Raw genomic sequence first — 21,686 nt, forward strand, 5'->3', positions numbered from 1 at the left:
TGCCAGGCATATATTTTACAGGACGCTGGCTCATGTAATCCTCGCAACAACCTCAGGAGTAGGTGCCACTATCAACAGCCCCGTTGTACCGATGAGGAAACTACAGCATAGGGTATTATGTGGCCAGTAAGTGCTGAAGGAAGGACTGGAACCCAGGAAGCCTGGCTCCAGGGCCCGCGCTGTCGACATGATGATGATAAATGCTTGCAGCATGAACGGGGATCGCAGGCTCCGAGCTAGTGAGTGTGTGTACGTATGTGTGTGTGTGTTGATAAACATGATGTGACTTGTTCCCTGCCTACCCTAACCCTGGTGTCCAGCTGGGCTGGACCCTGTTCTCCCGAGGCCTGGTCTGTGGCTTTCACTGCAATAACAGAGCTGTCACCTCTTCTAGCAGGTGTCCCCGGCCCTCGCGCCCTCCTCCCGTCACTCTCACGAGCCCCAGCCTCCCTTCTGTGTGTTTCCCGGTATGTTGCTCTGCTGGCCCAGTCTGGAAAAATGGCTGGTTGGCCTGCAGCGCGGGCAGTGGTGCCTGGTCTCCCTGTTGGCCTCCTCTGGCCCCTCCTCCTAAGCCCCGCGCACAGTCCTGGCCTTGTTCAGAGCCAAATCACAGGGCTCAGGGGCCGCGCCACGTGTCTGCCCACCCGTGGCTCCCGTCTGGGTCTGTGAGCCTCCCGACTCCTGCCCCCCCAAGGAGAAAGGACACAGCCAGAGGCAAAGACAGAAACCGAGAACACGCTCGGGCCGTTTCTCCCTCCTCAGCCTCCCGGCTCGGAGCCGCTACCAGGGCATGTGCTCAGCAGTGTCCCTGCCTTGAAAGGCACGGACTGCCGTCCACCGCCTGGGGCCCTGCTGCCTCCGAGGCTGGTGACGTGCGGCACTAGGCCAAGGCAGAGGGACACAGACCACAGCCATTTCGCAGCTGTCACGCCTGCCCGTGCCCAGGCTGGGTTCGCCAGGGAGTGGAGCCACCAGCCCACCTGGAACCCTGGCACAGCACCCCTCCTCCAGGGCCGGCGGCCACCTGAGCAGACCCCTCCCCTCCTCCCCTCACTCGCACGCGTGTGCCTTGGATTGTCCCTGGACTCCCGTGTCCACGTTTCAAATGGCCTGGCTCTGCCTCCAGCCCGGCCGAGCGTGCCCCCGGCAGAGGGGCCGTGTCTCCCCGGTCAGCCTGGCATCTCCCGGCGTGGGAAAGAGGAGCCCCTCTTGGCTTCGTCCTTGTTCTACCTCCTCGTCAGTGCCCAGGGAGGGTGGCAGGGGCTCGGGGGTCTGTTCAAAGTGCTCCATGGAGCAAGTGAGGAGACTCTAAATGCCAGCCTAGCCTCAGACGGGCAGACAGGACAATCTGAGGACACCAAGACCCACGGTGACTGTCTGCCCAAAGGTACACAGTAAAGGATAAGGACTTTTTATGGCCGTGGCTCATGAAATAGCATCGTGGAGGGATCCAGAGCATTGTCATGAGGTGTCCTTGCCAAGAGACACTGTGTTTCCTCTGCAGTGTTTATGCTGGTCTTGGCGTCCATCAACAGTGAGCTCAGCCAAGAGAGCTCTGGGCCGAGGGCTGCACGCTGGGGGAGTCATTCGCTGGGCACAAATGCTGCCTCTTCCATGCAGTCACCTCTGCAGTGAGCTCACTCCGCCACCGCCAGCCAAGCCTCCGAAGGCCATCCTGGGGCCCTCTCTCGGGAGGCACTCTGGAGATGGGACTGGGGTCAGTGCAGCAAGACCAGACCCTCCACCCCAGGGCACCCTGGTGCCTTCTCCCCAGCTGGTCCCTGGAAGCTGCCCCTTGCTAACGCCTGGGCCCCAGGGCCGGCCATGCCCTCCCATGAGGCTGCTCTGAGGACAGAGCCGGCTTCGGGGCTGGAAACAGTTATGCCAGCAATGGAGCGGCCCAGCTTGGCCCACCCCAGGTGTGGGGAATTTTCAGGCCCGGCTGCGCCAAGCCACAGAATGAAGGCAAAGAGGCAAACATGTTGTGGAAGGTGGCTGGCAGCCTCGACCGTCTGCCCCGCGGGCCAGGGCCCGGGGAAGGCTGTGGAGTGGCTGAGCAGTGCGGGGCTGGGGAAAGGCAGCCCAGGGCCTGGGGACTCTGCTTCCATGGAGACCCTCAGAAACGGAGACTTGCCACCCACCACGCCTCATCACCCCGGCAGGGTCAGCCTAGCACGTCCAGCTAAAATGACCTTGCTGGGAAGTTCTGCCTTCCATCTACCTGGCCTCTCTCAGGCTGGAATTCAAGCTCCTTTCTTATATTCAGACCCTCACTGGAGGACGGAAAAGCCCTCTTCCGTCTGGAGGGGAACTTGGATTTGACGAGAGCTTTGAGCTCCTTGGAGACAGGTGCAGGGGACACGGCAGGGTGTTGTCATTCGCGCTATTTATTATATCATTAGCATTACTCATCTGTCGGGCTCCTTCCGAATGCAGTAGCTTTCTGGGCAGACAGCCACCCTCCCTCCTGGTGGTTCTGGAGAGAGGAAAGAAGAGAGGAGGCGTGAGGAAGAGTGGGCAGAAGACGGAAGGGGAAGACCCGGGACTGGGGGGGACCAGCCATCCCCAGCACCTGGTTTAGGGTGGCCTCCCTGTTGCCCTCTCCACCAAGGGGCGGGTGGGGGGAGGGGAGCTTGGTTCCCGAGGCTGTCACACTCTGGTTACCATGACGGAGACCCTTTCCCTTCCTCCCACCCTTCCTCCTCCCCCGCCAGCCCTTTCCCTCCTGTTCTTTCCCCGGTGTCCCTACTTTCTCCTTCGCTTCCCTCTTCTGCCTTTTCACCTGTCCCTCCATTTCCCGTCTTCCTCTCTCCTCCCTCTTTGGGCTACTCTTGTGGCTGAGCCAGGGAGGAGACATAAATTCCATCCCACCACATCGCAGCGGGATGAAATCACCCTGGTGCTTCCCCCAGCGCCACTCTCCTCCCCTTGAGGCCCGCTCAGATCTCCGGGCGCCTCCCTGAGCCCTTCAGTCCAGCCCCCCGTCTCACCTCGACTCTCCCCCAGCTCCTGGTACCCAGAGCTGGGTCCCATCCCTCATCCTGCTCCGTGGTGGCTGGGCACGGGGTGGCCCAGAGCCTGCTCACTCTGCAGCGTCCCCACCGGGAGTTTCTCTCCCCGTCCCTGAGCCCCACATTGGGCCCTGACTCCTGGACCAGGGGAAAGGTCCCCTTCCTCCTGCTTTCTCCCCTGACCCCAAGCCCGTCCTTGGTGCCCTGCGGCCTTCCTGCGGGGGCTCCTGGGCCAGCGCTGTCAGCCCCCCACTGCCCTGTCTCCTTCCCACCCTTGCCTGGCAGCTTCTGCTCTCACGAGACCTCCGAGCCGCCCTCGGAGGAAGCATCTAAATTACTCTGGCTCCCCCTTTCGACTAAACGCTCTCTGAGGGTACACGGTTGATCCCAGCACCCTGCACGGGCCTGGCGTCCATCTGACAAGTATTTGCTGAGTACCTACTATGTGGGTGGCACTACGGTGAGCTCTGAGGGTACAGCTAGGATCCCCATCCTCTTGGATCGTTCAGTGTAGTGGAAGATACAAAAATAAACAAACATATAAATAAATCGGAGTATATCACGGACAGTGGTAGTGCTACGAGGGGAGAAAGGATCCGTAGTGGGTCCCTAATTCATAAGTATGGAGCACGTGAAAGATGAGTTAATGCCACTTTTTTTTTTTCTATTTCCTTTCCTGCTCTGCTTCCAAGCCTGAAGGCTGGTCTGGTCTGTGCCACCTAAAAATATCCTTAATTATATCCTGTCCTAAGTTGTTCTCTCATTTGTTCCCCTTGTCTTAGTCTTGTCTCACTAATAATACTACTAATAAATTTCCATGCATTAAGTGGCTGTGATGTGCCAGGCAGTAAGTTAAGAACCTTAATATATTGCTTCATTTTAATATTTATTCCTGCTTTAAATGTAAGGAAACCGAGACTCAGATTGAATAACTTGTCAAGAGCTACACTGCCGGCACCAGCAGAAGACCCATGTACTATCCACTATTTCAGGCTCCCACTGGGGGTCTTGGAATGTATCCCTCATGCCTGGGGCTGGGGGACTACCGTACTGATTTCATTTCCTTTGGATATAAATCAGTAGTGGATTGCTGGATCACATTGTAGCTCCACTTTTAATTTTTTGAGGAACCTCCATGCTGTTTTCCGTAATGGCTGTACTAATTTACATTCCCACCAACAGTGTCCAAGGGTTCCCTTTTCTTCCTATCCTAGCATGGATCTTTTAGGTAATAGCCACTCTAACAGGTGTGAGGTGACCTCTCATTATGGTTTTATTTTGCATTTCCCTGATAACCAGTGACATCGAACATTTCTAAATATACCAATCAGATGTGAAATGTTTCTGTCACCATGAAAAATTTCACGTCATGCCACTTCCCCCACCCCAAAACCATTCAGTGCGATTCCCCATTTCCAGTAATAGTGGACTAGGTTATTTGGACAAAACCTACCATTAAAAACAAATAAAACTGATGGATAAAATATTTAAAATTTTTTCCTAATAAAACAACAGCTAACAAGAATTGATAAGAGAGAAAGGAACCACCAGGCAAAATTAGACGGAAAAAATGGGAACCCCAGAGACAGAAACTGAAAGTGTTCCCTGAAAGTATCTACTGATCCCAGCAAATCTGAACTTTTTTTTTTTTTTTTTTTTTTTTTGATGCCTACAAGGGCAAGGAGATAGAAATTAAAGCTCAGGGCTTGAGACTATGGGGAGACTTTCCTCTCCATAGCAAGGACACAAAGGACTACACCCTTGGAGTAGAGGTGAACCAAAATGAAACCAGGTTGGTAACAATGTAGCAGAGTTATCACTGTGTGTCCCCAGTCACCTCAATACCTTGAACTTGATTTAAGGTGTTTTGAGATCAGCACCCACAAGTGCTTGGTAAAAGCAACAAAACAAAACAAAACAAATAAAAATGCTTCTCTGGGGGAAGGCATCTTCATCCCACAGATTTCAAATTATTTTCACCAAATTATTTTTTAAGTACGATGAGCAGGAAACAAACAAAATCACCACATATACCAGGAAATAGTCACCAGGCATAAGAACCTATAGATATAACAGACAAGAGAAACTAAACTGTAAAACTTTAGATTTTATAATTATCAGACACAGACTATAAAACAATTAAGTTTACTATGTTTAGAGAAATAAAAGTCATGCTTGGAAATATGTGCAGTTAATAAGAAACTATACAATTGACTTAGATTTGGAAAAAGACCAAATCAAACTTCTAGACATAAATTCAATTAATAAAAAAAAAAAAGCTCAGAAGATACAGCTGGAGGGAATTAGTAAACTAGAAGACAGAAGAAATTATTCAAAATTTAGCACAGAGGAACAATCAGATGGAAGCTATAAAAGAAACATTAAGAGCCATAGAGGACAGAGTTAGAAGAACCAACATATCTGTAATTGGAGTCCCAGAAACGCAGGAGAGAGAAATGCGTCAGAGGCAATATGTAAAGAGACAACAGCTGGTAATATTCCAGAACTGATGAAAAACAACAAATCACAAATTTAAGAAGACAAATTGATCTCAAACAGGATAAACAGATATTCCCCACCCAGACATATTACTGTGAAACTTTAGTAAACCAAAACACAAAGGAAAGTATTAAAGACAGATTATCTTAACCAGTTTTTCAATATGTCGAAAGCAAACTGCCTACGTAAAATTCTTTTCTCAGTGAAACTACATTTCAAGGATGAGAAATACAGATGCTTTCAGGTGATAAAAATAAAGTAAAAAAAAAAGAAAACAACAACAGATGGCAAGTTTGTTACCAGCTGATTCTCACTACAGGAAATTCTATCCTTCAAGCATAAGGAAAACGATCCCAGATGAAAGCTCTCAAAAGCAAGAAACAATGAAGAGCCAATCAAGTGGCAAACATGTAGATAAATCTAAAAGAACATTGACTGTAGGCAGCAGGAATAATAATATCTTGTGAGGTTTAAAAATAAAAAATATAACGGGTTTCTCAAACTTATAATACCTAAACAGATCTCTGATATTTTCCTCCAAACCCAATCCTGTCATGTTCTTTCCCATCTGGATAAATGGCAACTCCATTTTATAAACTGCCCAAACCTTGGAGTCCTCTTTGTTCTCCTCCATTCAGCGCTCACGTTAGCAAGTAGCACGGTTCGGTCTACCCAGTGGTGTGCTGACGCTGGCCTGTATTGGCTCAAAGAGCCAATTGTTAAATTTTCAGAAATCTCACAAGCCAGTTGACGTGCTGTTGGTAGCTTGAAACCAGCCTTGACAGGAGTGTTTACACCATCACCGCGGCCAACTCAGGAGCCCGTTGTTAAACGTTTGCCAGCACACCACTGGGTTTCCCAACAAGATACGTCCAGAATCTGATCACCTCTCATTACCTTCACCACCAGCACCCCAGTCCCAGCTCCCATCATTCCCTCACCTACATTACTGCAACAGTCTCTCAAAGGGTCTCCTTACTTCCTCCCTTGCTTCTTTTCAGTCTCTGCCTCACACAACAGCAAGAGCCATCCTGTTACTCCAGTGGCTTCTGATCACTGAGAGTGAAACCCAAGGCCCCCAGGCACTTTCACTTCCCCTCCCTCTCGCGTACTCTCTGCCCACAAATCCTATCACTCACCTTTCATTTTTGTCTAGGCACGCTCACTCTGCTGTTTCTCAACCAATCCGGTACTCCTGCTTTGGGCCTCAGGGCCTTTGCACTTGCTATTCCCTCCTTCTGGATGTTTCTTACCGATATCTACATGGCTCCCTCCCTGCTCTCCTTCAGGTCCTCATCATATTCCACCTTCTCAGAATGGCTGTCTCTGGCCACCCTCTCTGAAACTGCAACACTTACACAAAACTTCTTAAACCTCCTTTTCAGCTTTAGTTTCCCCCCTAGCAGTTATATTAACACACTATAAATTTTATAAATTTATCTTTATGTTTTAGATTTTGAATTAGAATACCAGCTCCATGAGGGTGGGGTTTTGTCTGTTTCTGTTGAGTTACAGCTCATTTCCCCAAACCGAGTCTGACACACAGGCCCTCATTAAATAATTCCACTGTGTTGACTTACGTGGCCCACCCAGTGGCACTGGAATTTTCTAGTTCAGCTGGGGAGGGGGAGTTTTCTCTGGGCCTCACCGGCATCTTGGAGGCAACGTGCGGGCCCCAGTCTGAAAACTGGCAGGCTGGAGCGGAGTCCAGCCCAGGAATGTGTTTTGTTTAGCCTGCTAGACATTTTAAAAGAAATCAAAGTGGATGTCAACATTACAAAATGAGAGATTTCACATTTAAAAAAATCCAGATTTCTAGCTTCTCTGGAAAAATCCAAAGATCTTGCAATCCCGAGGCTGCGTTCCCACCTGGCAGGCCCCGAGCAGCGCGGCCCCTCCACCCCCACCCTGAGCCGCGGCTCATTCCCGGGTCGGGGTGCCTGGTCTCTGGCGCAGGCTTAACGTCTGTCTCCGGGTGAGGCCGCAGCGAGACCTCTGCGGTAGCGTCAGGACCTCTGAGTTTCAGTCCCGTCTGTAGATGGAGGTGACGATGCCTACTTCAGAGGGTGGCTCTGAGACCTGACGCCGCCACATCTGAGCAGGGACCTTGTGGGATGCACGGCCCGGAGCACCCCGAAGGGATCAGCGCTCACATCACGCCCATTGGTACACACCCCTCCTCAGGGGCTGCCCGCGAGTCTCTGCCCAGGACAGCCCTGCCCGAGGGTCCCACCCAAGTGTTCCACACAAGCTCACGCCGCCTCTCAGATGGCATCTGGCTCCCGCGCAGGCAGGGAGCTCCTCAACCCCCCTCTGTCCTCAGCCTGCCCGGCCCCCTTCCCGGCCCGGGTGGTCTGCCAGGCCGTCTCAGTGGCAGAGTCATGGGGTCTGTGGTGTCCCCTCAGACAAGGCGCCCCTGTCCTGGGCCAGCAGTGGCGCCAGCAAAACCCTGCAGGTTGGGGCGCCGAGAGAATCTCTAGGGTCCTGTGCAGGTGGCCCTGCCCCCGGGGCCCCATGAGTCTCCTCGCTGGGACCAGGCAGGCGGGAGCTCGCAAGCTGGGTGCCACCTCCCCGCCCGTGGCAGGTTTGGGGTGGGAATGCTGACTGTTATTGGGAGGCTTCGGAATCTGTGGGGAGACCACAGGAATGCCAGAGGGGGAGACGGAAGGATGGCAGGGGGGCCAGGAGGCAGGGCTTCCACATGCCACGTCTGCGGGGCTCAGAATCTCAGCTTCAAGAAACCACGTGGTCACTTATGAGCCGTGTTGCCTGAGACAGTTCACTTAATTTCTCTGACACTGGTTTCCTCTCCTTTGAAGAGGAGATATTTTTACCCACTTTCCCATATTGTGAGAATCCCATGAGATTGTGTGAGACTCACATGCATTTAATTAATAAGCTCCTGCTACGTGGCAGACACTGTTCTAAGCGCTACACATACATGCGCTCGTTCACCCCTCACACCGGCCCTATGAGGTAGGGGCTGTTATAATGCCCATTTTACAGATGAGGCACCGAAAGGTTAAGGAACTTGTCTATGAAGGTCCAGTTTGTAAATGGCAGAGCTGGGATTTGAATCCAAGTGTAGGTCTAGGGTTCAGGGACCTGTTAAGCTCTTGCAATGTCTGTTCTCTAGAAAACATTGCTGGGACAGCCCTAGAATCTATGTAGAAATGTAAGAGCAAATTACTCATTCAGACGGTGGGAGATTATTTCACTGGGGAAGAGGGGATTTGTTAAGACTCATCAGTAAGTGGAACAGTCAGGCGGTCCTAAATCTCCTGTGTCCCAGTGGGGTGCCATAACTTTATGATTTAAAATACTCTCCTGATCACTTTCATCCTAAGAGAGCAGATAGTAGTTGGAGGCTGCGGTCTTGTGGCTTGTGGCCAAAGAAGGAGGCAGGAAACAAGAATGCCAGCCTCTCCCTCCCGGGTGGCACTCCTTGCTTCTGTCCCATGCCACCCTCCCCGCTTTTGGTGGGGAGAAGCTGGCTCAGGCTGGACTGTCCTGGGACTTCCTGGGTGGGTTTCTGGCATCCCCTGTCTGGTTCTGCCACCACTCAAATGGGTCTTCCTGGACATGGTCAGAACAGAATGAGACATTTCTTGTCCCTCAACTCTGCAGACTTAGAGTCTGAGCTGAATGCTTCGGCACCCACCTCCCACGGTCTTGGATTGTCCTCCAGCTATTTGTTTTCACACTCACCATGCAAGGGCAGGGCACATGTCCTATGTGTGTTTCTGTCTTATGCCCCAAAGGGCTCACGGCTGTAATCCTAGCACTTTGGGAGGCCGCGGCAGGAGGATCACTTGTGCTCAGGAGTTTGAGACCAGCCTGAGCAAGAGGGAGACCTTGACTCTAAAAAAAAAAAAAAAAAAAACCCACCAGGGTTTGTATCCCACTGACCACTTGCTCTAATGTCCACACCCAGCTGCAAGGGAGGCTGGGAAATGTAGTTTTTATTCCAAGAAGGTAGGGGGAGGCATCTCTTAGGACACAGCTGATAACCTATGTTACAATCACTAGCTAAAAAATCTGAATTTGTTCAAAAGATAGTCATGTTATGAAATGAATCCTATTCGGATTTCTCTAAAATAATCAGCTCTCTAGAAAGTATGATTCACTCATTTATTCATTCATCAAACATTTCCTCATCTATAAATGGGATTAATAGGATAGCTCATGGGGAAATTGTGAGGATTCTGAACAAGCTAACACATGCGACTCTCTTAGGACAGTGCCTGGCACACAGTGAGCACCATGCTGGGGTTCACTTGTGCTATTATTCCGTGGTACTGTCCCACGTGCCACAGGGATGAGAGAGTTGACTAGGACCATATCCCCACCCTCAAGCAGCTCATAGTCTGGTGCATCAGAGAAGCATGAATGCAAAGAAAGTCCCTACAGTGTGTTTTCCGTGCAGGGTGTGCCTCACACTGCCCTGGTGCCTCCCTCCCTCCCTGTTTGATTCACTAGGGTGGAGGCGGGGCTGGAACAGCTGCATTTTATTAAAAGGTGCACAGGGGATTCTGAGGAACACCCATGGTGCAAGAAGCTGCCCTGCCGTATGATGGGTGCCATGTGGACATGGGAGCCCTAGGGAGGAGTTGATCTACTGCCTGGGTCCGTCAGGGGAGGCTTCCCAGAGGAGGTGTCTCCTGAAGGTTCCAGGCAAAGAGGGTGGGCTATACCCTTCAGGTAGAAGGATCGGCATGCCTTAAATCAATGTCATTTTCCAGAAACTGCAAGAGTCAGTTGGTGCCCATGGAGCACATGTTCGGGGGGTTGGGAGGTGGGGGGCGGGCGGGGGATGGGATGCCAGGAGATGAAGCCAGAGAAACACACAGGAGCCTGACTCTGTAGCTCAGTGGCCATTTTGCTTCTCAGTCAGGATCTGAAGAAGCTACTGTCTCTTTCTTCAGGAAGAAACATATATATGTACAAAATCTTGCACACAATTTCAGGAGGTTCATAGACTGCCCCCCAAGCCCATCCACCAACACACGTAGACTGGAAACCACTGTCAAGCGTGGCTCACCAAGGTATGGGATACAACGGAGTTCAGGCTTATGGGGGAAATGAATGAGCTCACCTTTGGACAGGTTGAATTTGAGGCATTTCAAATTTGACATCCAAGTGGAACCGTCTAGCAGGCAGAGGGTATACATGTGCAGAGTTTAGGCGAGAGGTGTAGGCTGGAGACAGAGATTTGGGTCATCTGCAGGCTGGTGGTAGCTGAAGTCATGGGAGTAGCTGGGACGACCTAGAGGTGGCTTGTGGGGTGGGAAGAGCAGAGGATAGTCAGGCTCGAATGTGCCCAGACACACGGGAGTAACCTTTGCTGCCTTGAGAACACTTCACTAGGTAAAGCAAATCCTGATTACAAACTATTTGTGTGCCGGGAAAGCCAGGGATGCGACCCTTGGGGGTAGAGGACAAGAGCAAGGACAAAATGAGGGAGGAGTGATAGATGTAATTATCACTACTCCAAGTTCAGGCATGATTGGCGTGCACGACCACTATGGAGAGTCCTTAAGGCAGAAAGGATTGCACAGCTCTCGGGCTGAGGGGCCAGCTGCCTGGCAGGCTAGGGGAGCCGGGAGCATAGCCGCTGTCCCCCAAGCTGAAGTGCTCAGGGTCACCCCACCCTCCTCTGGAAGGGGTTTCTGAGAACTGCCTTACTGCAGTCAGCACAGGGAACTCGGGGACACACCTGCTTCGCCCCACGCATCTTGTACCCGTGTGGATGGTGGCAGAGCTCAGGGCCCTCCCACCCTCTCCCCACTTGCACTTTGCAGTGTTTCTATATAAAAAGACCCACCAGAGGATGCAATCTAACACATATTTAGCTAGAGATTTAACAGAGGGTCTCCTTTTAAAGACTAAAATTATTCCCATTGGGGACTGTCACAGAAAATGCCAGACATATGGTCCCCATATGAAAAAGCTGGGAGTCTTTAGGTGGGGCAAGAAAATGTTCTGAAGTACTAATTTATGTTCCCCTCAGTATTTCCTTCTTCTCTTTGGTGCATCCTCCCCAAAGCCTCAAGGCAGGGTCGTATCCACAGAGCAAAAGACTTTCTGCCCGTCTCCTTGACTAGATAACGCAGATTAGATAGAAGATTTGGTAGATGAGCCTCGTAAGGCTCCCTTCCCCTTGCCCGACCGACAGCTCCTAAAACTCAGCTGCACAGGATGGGGGAGAACAAGAGAACAGAGACCTGGATGAGGCTTGGAGAAGTGGGCCCTGTACCTATTTCTTCACCTGTGGCCAGGCTGAGCCCCAGAGAGGGACAAAATACCAGGAGGTGAGAGGGAGCTAAGAAGAGGAGGGTCTGTGCCTTCCATACAGCTCCAGGGGGGCAGCTCCGGGGAGCGAAAGCTCTCAGGGAAGAAACGCTGCATGGGATGTCTGGGCAGGTAACTACTCTCAGGAGGAAATAGTTGACAATCTCCTGTTTGTTCCAGCGTGCGGTGGAGCCCCAGCGTCATCTCGGAGTAGCAAAGAAGTAACACAGAGAACCACCGACCTGCAGAGACGCAGGTCGGGAACAAGGGGCACCTTCCTCCTCTGAGAAGCTCCCTGACCAGGACGAGGTGGGGTGATGGAGGTCTCAGGATGCTTCTGCAAACAGGCGACACTGCGTGTCAGATCTTGGGCCCAACCTTCCCCATAGATTAGACACAACGCTGGGGAAGGGGGGTTGATTCCTGAATTGCCCGAGACTGAGATTCTGCCAGTCTAAACGACTGAAAAGTCAAGATAAAAATTTAATTTCTTAAAGAAGATTAAAGAAAGTCACATTTCTTACACACATGAGTTTGTGAACCAAGATTATACATTTAAGTCATGTATGCGTATAGATTTAACAAATAGGCTTTCAAAAAAACTGGGACATTTTAAGAAAATATAAGACAGGCGGTCATTGTCCTACAAACCTGAGTCTTTAGGTGTCCTTACAAAGAAGAAAAACTTATTCCAACCCCACTCCCTTAAAAAACAAACAGACAAACAGCAAACCAGGAGAAAGAAGGCTGTTGTAGTACTAGCAGTCATTTTCCAAACATTTCACTGGAGAAAAAAAAAACAACACAAAGCCTTGAATCCAGTTATTCATTCATCTCAAGCAAATATGTAAAAACTGGCAGGAGGCGCAATGAAGCGAGAAGTTACCAGAACAGGGGCTGGGGATGGAAAATGTTTTGCAATTTCATAGCTGTTGCCGCCTCTGTTCTCTGTTGGTGTAATGGGTCACGAATGTGGCGTGTTTCGGTGCCTGCTGGTGGGGGCAGCACACAGAGCTCCAGACACGGTCTCTGTTGACCTTTGTGCGTTCAGCGCCCAGCCGCCTGGACGTCTGGAACAGCCGCCTCGCCCCACGCCTCTGAAGGGCATCCCGGTGAGTCTTGCACCCCCCACTGTGCCCTCCCTAATTTGTGAGGTGGAGCCGTGGAAGCTTCTGCCATCAGGGGCCTCCCGCCGGGACGGGCTGCACACACAGACCTGGAAAATATTCTTGCTGAGGAACAGAGGGACCACTGGCTGTCTGCTCACTGTCTCGACCCTCAGGAGGGAGAAAGGGACTTGGGCTGCAGAAGGAGGGAGCAAGTCCAGATCACCCGGACCATAAAACACTGGCTCATGTCCCCAAGGGAAACCGGGGACTTCCCTAGCCTTTGGGTGGAGGGAGTCAGGTCAGACTTCCTGGAAGTGGGGGGACTTGCTCAGCGAACGCCGTCACTCAGCTCTGCCCTTTTCCAGGTTTCTTCCATTTTCAAATACACCCCCGGACATGGGCACACACACAACCTATTCTCCAGGGGTGCCTTGGCACCCTCAAAGCTGGCTTTTGTCTTGACGACTTAAGCTTTGTCTTGACGACTTAAGCTTTGCCTTGACGACTTTCCTCTGACCCTGTGAGCAGGAGCCTGGGGCTGGAAGGAATGGGTTGAACAGAGAGGATAACCATCCCTTCCTAGTCTGAGGGTTTCTTGTCAAATTCAGGAAAATTTCTGAACTCATTAGCCCACCCTGTCTGACCTGGAGGAAAGAAGAACAGAAACACCTTGAGTCCAGGCATCCATTTCTGTCTCCTTATCTTCAAATCTCCCCAGCTCCTTGTCTTCTAGATAAAGAAGAAGAGGACTCAGTTGTGTAATGACCAAACCTAACCAAGCAATGGGAGTCTAAATAACAACATCTAGCATTTTCCGGCACTCACTATATGCCAGGCCCTCCATGTGGTCTGTCTTGTATAATTTCCCCTACAGCCCTGTGAGGTAGGGACAATTATTTTCTCCATTTTTCAGAAAAGAAAGCCAAGGTTCACAGAGGCTAAGTAACTCACCTAAGGCTGTACAGCTGTTGAAAGGCGGGCTGGGATTTAAACCTAGGCATATCTGACTCCAGAGCCCATGATGTTAACTCCCACACTCTACCATTTCCTAGAGAGAATGCAGAGTTGCACACCATGTAGAAATCTGGGCAGATTATAAGAGCAGTTTGTGAAAAGAGGGAAGGTGAAAAATCTGCTTTGAAATTGTAGGTGGTATCTTTGGAGAAAAGTAGAAAATTCCATTGTTGGAAATGGTGATGCTATCCCTATGTTTGGCAAAAACAGACGTGGAGGTCATGACTACAAAAAGGCTAGTGGAAAAGGGAAGTTGGAGTAAGTGAGTTGGCAGGTTGGGACGGCACCAACAACTTCCTCTAAATAAAGGAGGGAGCTCGCTCCCTTCTCCTTGTCCCATCCCAACTCCAACTCTAGACTCTAATTCCCAGACCTTCTGCTGAACCATACTCCCCACCCTGTCTAACCCCATCAAACTCCAGTCTGAACCCACTAGCTTCCAGGAAAACAGCAGGGTGAGACAGAGCCCTGGATGACAGCTCCAAGGGAAGAGGCCAAGGCTACCCTGCCTCCAGAAGCCAATGGAAGGAATGATACAGAGATGGGGAGAGCCAACTATTCCCCAGGTGGAAACCCAGGTAATAGCTCGGATCTCTGTTTAGCCCATCTGTGAGCACTTGTCCTATGGGATCTGAAGGGACCGAGAGGGGTTCAATAACCCTCCAGTGGGTAGAGATTTTGGTAACAGATTGAGCAAGGGTAACCAGCTGCTTAGGAGGCAGGCCCAGCTTAAAATAAAGTTGACTTCTCCAATTGTTCCTTCCTACATGTAGCACTTACCAGTTTGGTCAAAGAAACCTGTCCACAAGATGCCCAGAGAGCAGAGGGCAGGAAGTATATGCATCCTCTCAGAGACAGTGAGGACAGTAGAAAAAAACTATGGGCCAGGAGTCAGGAAAGCAAACTGCCCCAACCCCTCAGGACTGCTTACTGCCAGTGAGACCTTAGGTAATCACCCTGTCTTAGTAAGCTCGGGCTGCCATTACAAAATACCATAGCCTTGGTGGCTTAAACAACAGACATTTATTTTCTCACAGTTCTCAAGATTGGAAGAACTGGAAGTTTGAGATCAAGATGGCAGCATAGTCAAGCTCTGGTGAGGGCTCTCTCCCTGGCTTGGAGACAGCCATCTTCCTGTTGTGTGCTCATATGGTCGTTTCTTGGTGCATACACATGGAGAGATTTCTTTCTTTCTCTTCTTACAAGGCCACCAATCCTATCGGATTAGGACCCCACCCTATGACCTCATTTAACCTTAATTACCTCCTAAAAGCTTTATCTCCAAATAAATGAAGTCACATTGGGAGTTGGGGATTCAACATATGAATCTGGGGGGGGGGGGGCGGAGCGCACAATTCAGTCCATAGTACACCTTTTCTGAGCCTTAGTTATCTCATTTTAATAATGTCTCATCCTCACCACCACCTAGTTAGGGGTCTTTGTCTGTCCTCCTTCATACCAGTTGTTCTGCCCCTGTGCAATGAGGATTGAACTTCTCACTTCCAGAGTTCTTTTACCCAAGCAATTTCACTAAAGACTTCAACTACCCCATAAGGGAGGCAAGTAAGGTACTAATATACTGTGTTAGCTAACTATTGCTGCATAATAAACTACCCCAAAAGTTAGTGGCACAAAACAACAACCATTTTATTATATCTTGAGATTTTGTGGGTCAGAAATTGAGGCAGGGCTCAGCTGGATGGTTCTTCTGGGCCATGTGTTTTTGTTTGAGGTCAACTTCAATGTTCAGCTGGTTATAGGCTGGTCAGGAGGGTGCAGGGTGCAAGACAGCTTCACTAACATATTTGACACTTGGGCAGGGATGGCTGGAAGGCTGGGCTCAGCAGAGACTGTTGTTCACCAATGAGCATTTGTTAAAAGCTCAAAATAGAGACCTTGTGGCACTCTGTATTTTCCAGAAGTGGCCACACCTACATATCTATCCCATCCTACCTGCTCTTCTTACTAGTGACTGGTACTTCTCCCACTGAGAGGAGGGGTTTACATTCCCTGCCGTTATAATTGGTGGGGGCTTGGTGTTGCTTTGACCAGTGGAGCACAGCAGAAGTGACACCATGTGACTTCTAAAGTTCAGGTCATAAAAAAGGGTTTAGCTTCTTCCTGGCTGTCTCTGTCTCAAGATGCTCGCCTTTGGAATCTAGCCACCATGTGTAGAAGAGGCTCATGCCACATGGAGAGACCCACTTGAAGAGGAGCTTCTCCCAACAGGCAGCGCCAACCTGCCAGCCATGTGAGTAGGCAGCCTTAGTCAGCCAGCCCCAGTCAAGATTCATACACTGCAATCTTGGCTGACATTTTTACTACAACCTTGTGAGAGTGCCCAAGTCAAAACTACCTAGCCAAGCCATTCCCAGATTCCTGGTCCATAGAAGCAATGAGAGATAATTAAGGATTATCATTGTTTTAAGTCATTAATATTTGAGGTCATTTGTTATGCAGCATTAGCTAACTAATATAGACTTATTTGTGAAGCTTAGGACAAAATGAAAATAGACATAGTTTGGGACCTTGAGGAACCTATGGTCTCTAGGTGACCAAGCAGACACTAACGGAATTGACAGCATATAGTAAGCATTTAACACAGGCAGAATATACTAGGGTTGCTAAGAGGAAGGTGGGTGGGAGACATGGTGACCATGTTTTCCCAATTCAAAATTGGGACAGTTGAATAACAGTAGCCCATTGTAGCTTGGAATTAGAATAAAATATTTAGAATGAAGGCTGACCACAATAGTCTACAAGATATGGTCACTTTGTCCAGAAATTATTCTGCCCATCTGGGGCTTGGAGTGATCTGGAAGGGCTCCCTGGGGTGACAGCCATTGTGATGAGGAAAAGAAAGTATTACTGTATGAATGATTCTAGTCTTTTCCCTCTCCCTGCCTAGGACAGAGGATACTGGCTTTGCCCAGTCATCTTATTTCTCCTCCCCTCTCTCCAGGAAGGGTCTTGCCTTGTCAGACTGTGTATTTAGGGTTTTGTGTGCAAAATCAGGAGGAAAGGGGTGAAAAGGAGAAAGGGTGTGTGGTTAGAGCTGGAAGAAGAATTTGGGAGCGTTTTGGAAAGGAGAAGTGCAGAATCAGATTTGACATGTACAGAAACAAGAGGAGAAAATAGGCACTTGAGAAGTATTTGTTCTGGGCTACCCCATCTTCTTCACCATACCGGAGAATGTGTACAGATAACTTGAGTTGTTTTGAAATATGTTTTGGTTGCTGGACTGGGTTTATTTGGTGGCAACGACTTTAAGACTGGCCCGTGTGGGTGACGGTGCTCTGAGCATTGCTCTGCGATGCAGCAAAGAGGAATGGGGTGTGGTGAGTGTCTCTGGGCATCTGAGACAGTCGGGTCGGCGGCTGTGATGGGAAGAGGCTGGAAGCCAAGGAACTGTTCGTTTGTTCCAGGACTGGAAGTCAGCGTGACTTATGACCCAGGTCCAGCTGTGTCCAGATGTATGAGAGGAGCCCGAAAGCTCAGGGCTTTCAGAGGCCTTGCTTGGGGTGTCACTGCCCACTCTGCTGCAGCCTTGGAGGGGAGGGGCTCGGTGGCAGCTTGACCCTCTGTCTCTTGAAACAGAGGGAGCTGGGGCTGGAGGAGAAGCAGGTCTGCTGGGCCTGACAATGAACTCGGAAGTGGAGAAGTAAGGACAGGTAGGAAAATACTATTCTGAAAGGGAGGGGTATGCAAAGAGCTGCCCCAGTTTCCTGAAGGGGTTGGCCCTTCGTGTTTGTTCTTCAGACTTAACATCATGCCTGACAGGTCATAATTGCTCCATAAATAATGTCAGAGGGAGGGAAGGAGGGAGAAAGGGAGGGAAGAAGGAAGGAAGCAGGAGGGGAGGGAGGCAGGGAGGGAAAGAGGAGGCAGGAAGGGAGGGAGGGAGGTGGGAGAGGGGAGAGAGGTTTGTTGGCTCTCTAATTGCCCCTCAAAATTAGTTGACCACCTAATTAAGACATGACAATCTTCTGGCTGACACTGAATTTCTCCTGGAGGCAGAGCTCTGGTGTAGGGGACCCTGATTTCAGTCCTAAGTTCTAGAATTCTGGAGCTCAAGTCCTCCTGTCTCCACGGATCCAGCCTCCTCTCTCCCAGGTGAGCTGCTGATGGGGGGTTAGGGAGCCATTTGGAATCTGCTAGACCTGCATTCAAATCCCACCCCATCCTTTAGCCCTGGGGCCTTGGACAAGTTACTTAAACTCCTCACACAGGCCCAGTGTCCTGTAGAAACGGTAAGGATCCTTCTGCAATGAGGGTTACGTTCATATGTCAGTGAAAGTGAGAAGAAATGAAAAGCCCCTAACGTAGCCCCAGCACACGGACCTCAGGGGAGGCCCCCACGCTCCCTCTGCTGGCAGCGCAGCCCCTGCTCGCTTCCCCTGCCTGCTTGACTGTTCCTTACCCTTTGACCCCTCCCAGCTGCCCTCTACTCCTCCCTCCTTGTCACTCACCCCGTTTCCTCCTGACGTTCTCCAGGCCTGGTCACTGCTCACTGGAGCCGTCTGTTCCCCCTCGCTTCACCCCGCAGATTTCTCTCTCTCAGGGCAGCTGAGCCTCCTTGGCAGGACCTGGCATGGTCCCTCCAGGAAGTTCATGCCTAGGAGGGGAGGGGCCGGCAAAGGGTCCCGGGATGGGCCAAAAAGGATAGGACCCTCCACCCAGGGGCTTCTGGAGGGTTAATACCCATCTTCTTGCAGCAGCTGCATACAGCCTATTTATTTACGAAAAAAATAAAATTCAAGTTATGAAATGGATGCTCCTACATTCCACAACCTTGCAGGGCTCTGCCTCAGCCCGGGAGAAGCCCATTCTTCCTCCAGCCTTCTATGGCGTCCGTGCCCCAGCCTCTGTGGCCTCTCGGCCTCCGGCCTCCGTTCCCTCTGACTCCGCTCCGCAAGCCTCTGCCAGCAGGGGACCCTGTCTGGAGACGTGAGCTGTGGGTGGGGCGGGGCCTGGGTGTCTGTCAGCATGGTCACCCCCCGGGGTAGGACAATGACACGTGGTGCCCCAACCCCATCTGGGCATTTACACTGATCCCAGGAGAGCCAGTTTCTGTCCTTAAGATTTCGCTGGGACATGCCACCAGAAATGGGTGGGTCTGTGCCTGACTTGGAGGAGGGTGGCACAGGGGCCAGGGTTGACCTGACAGGGAGTCGATTGTACTGTCAGGCAGAAACCGGAGGGCCCAGGCAAGTGGTCCGAGGTCCTGCATTGAAGGAAGGGCTCTAGTGCAGGACCTTGGACTGTGGAGCCCAAGGTCCACCTCATGCAAGGGGGGGACAACACGCCATGGGGACAACAGCTTCTGAGCCGTCTCCACGGACACAAACCCTCAGGAGGAGGGAGACCAGGGCCTGCTTTGTGTCCACCGTGGGGCACCCGTGCACTGCGAGGGAGGCTCAGGAGCTGCGTAGCTCTGTCCAGGGCGAGGAGTGAGTGGCTTGGGGAGGAGCCACTGGCTCCACGATGCCCCGGCAAGCCCTTGTCACATTCCGGAGCATAGAGGACGATGACCCCAGCTTGGCCCATGGCATTCGGAGCTGGCATTCAGCCCAGACGTTTCCTCCCCTCCCAGTCCCTTCACTCTCTGTTCTTTTCTGCATCCGGGAGGTGGGGGAGGGGCAAAGCTTCTGCTGCAGTTTCCATCCCTCTTCTCTGCAGGGGGGCTGGGCCGGAAGTGGGGAGACTAGGGAAAGGAGCGGGTGTCAGCCAGCAGAACCTTCCGCTTAGTTTAATGTTGCTGGAAGGCCAGACATCCCAAAACTATGGGTTAGCACCCCGAGTCCCCAGCACTCTGCTGGCCACCCCCAGCATGCAGAGAGGAAGAAGAGCTGTTCTGTCCCGGAGGGAGGGGACTGTGCTTATGGACTGTCCTTGAGAGCCCCCTGGCTGGGCACACGGAGGGAGTCAGAGGAGGGCCGTACACCATCGTACACCATCATACTCGGAGGCTGCCTGGGGCGGGGCACATCTGCTGTTCCCCACCGGCGCCTCACACAGAGCCCGGCCCACTGGGAGCTCCACACACAGCTGTTGAATGCATGGGTGGAATGAGGAGATCCAAGAAGCCTTCCTGGAGGAGAGGGAATCTGAACAGGGCCCACAGAGGATGGGCAGGGTTTGACCAGGCCAAGCAGAAGGGAGTTAATCCTAGACAGTGGGGAAACCCTGGAAAGAGAGGCAGGAAGGGGGCTGTGCACAAAAGGGCTGTTCTGAGCAGGGCGAGCGCCTCCTCCATTACTCTCAGGATAAAGCCAGGCCCCGGGTCCACTTACAAGGCCCTCTGGTCTGGCTCTGCCCACCACTCCCAGGGCTCCACCCTCCAGCCCACCCAGGTGTTCATTCGCAATCCCTAGAACAAGCCCCTGGCTCTCCTCCAGCCTGTGAACTTCTCACCCCTGCAGGGAAGGCCCCCCCTCCCCCTCCACCTGTCTCTGCTGCTCCTCCCATGTCAGTGGTCTCTTCCCCTAAGGGCGTTCCCTTCCGTGTGGGGTTAGTCACCCTTCTAAGTGTGGCACGCTGTTCTCTGCTCGCCTGTGCTCACACTTGTCACTGTGAATTGTTATTCCTGGTCTGTCCCCCACCTCCCCACCCCGAGACTGATCATGTTCAAGCCATGCCAGATTCCCCCGGAGACCACCGACCACAGTCAGAGACGACTGACTGCGGCTTCAGCAACGTGTCAGAGGCAGCGGCATCCAAGGAGGCCGGAGCACAGCCGTCAAGAAAGAGATCACACAGTCCCGAACCACCTCGACACTGGCCCACGTAAATCTTCCTTTCTCATCCCTGCGCGGAAGAGGCTGGGCTGAAGTGGGTATGGCCCACCATGCTTTTCTAGAAAGTGTTCAAAATTTCTGACCACACGTGGTCACCCTTTGCGGGTGCAGATTTCCAATTAGCCTGTATATTCCTTGGAGCTTAAAGATCAAGTCTAATTCTTCTCTGTATCACAAATTAAACACCACACCGGGCACGTGGTAGGCTTAATAGTTGTTTCTTTGTTAATTAATTACTAATTGATCAGACTCACTTAGAGATGATGTCATCATCATATCAAGTCTTGACCTCAATCTTGAATGGGTTGCAGGAAGGGGTAGTCACACCCAGAGTGTGTGCCCAAAGACCACGTAATAGCAGAAGAGGACATCAGGAGGCTCCTGTAGTAAGTGGGAAGCAGGTTCCCGACTAGACATTACCTGCCTCGAGATGGAAGAGGGTTTGGGGAGCACCTCGCCCAGGCCCTCACTTTGTAAGATGGGAAACTGAGACTACAATGTGGGAATTATTTGTCCAAGGTCCCAAGACATCTTTTGCTTGTCAGGTACAGATGTTTGCCCTCGGTCTTCGAGGTTCGGCGTTCTCTCCCCTAAACTGCACTCTCTTCCTCCCACCAGCAGGCCTCTCCCCACGGCCTTTTCCCAAGAAGGAGCCTGGTGGAAAGATCATGGGCATTTGGGTCAGACATGAGTTCAAATCCTAATTGTGCTGCTTAATTAGCATCCAGGTAAGAGAGTCTTGTACAATTCTCAGATCATTCACTTGGGACGGAGAGACAAAGGCACCTGCAGGTGGGGCCGGAGTGTGACTGGCAAGTGGGACAAAGGCCGCCCAGCCCTGCGCGGCCCCCAGCAGATGTCCCTGCTGCCCCTTCCCCCCAGTCCTTGGAGGTTGTTTGGCTGCGTGTCCTTGCCCTGGCTCTTAGAAAACCATGGTCTACTCAGGGGGCCTCTGAGGGTCCTTG

General features: G+C 51.4%; 1 protein-coding gene across 1 annotated transcript in view; it reads right to left on the reverse strand.

Annotated features, from left to right (window-relative positions):
• The window catches only part of PRELP (proline and arginine rich end leucine rich repeat protein), a 117,746-nt gene that overhangs the window by 21,204 nt on the left and 74,856 nt on the right, over window positions 1-21,686 (reverse strand). The window contains exon 2 of the mRNA XM_069459747.1: window positions 10,606-10,786. The gene's annotated coding sequence lies outside the window, so the exon portion shown is untranslated. The remainder of the gene's footprint in view (window positions 1-10,605; window positions 10,787-21,686) is intronic.

This window comes from Eulemur rufifrons, chromosome 27, assembly GCF_041146395.1.
Source record: "Eulemur rufifrons isolate Redbay chromosome 27, OSU_ERuf_1, whole genome shotgun sequence".
Classification (NCBI taxonomy): domain Eukaryota; kingdom Metazoa; phylum Chordata; class Mammalia; order Primates; family Lemuridae; genus Eulemur; species Eulemur rufifrons.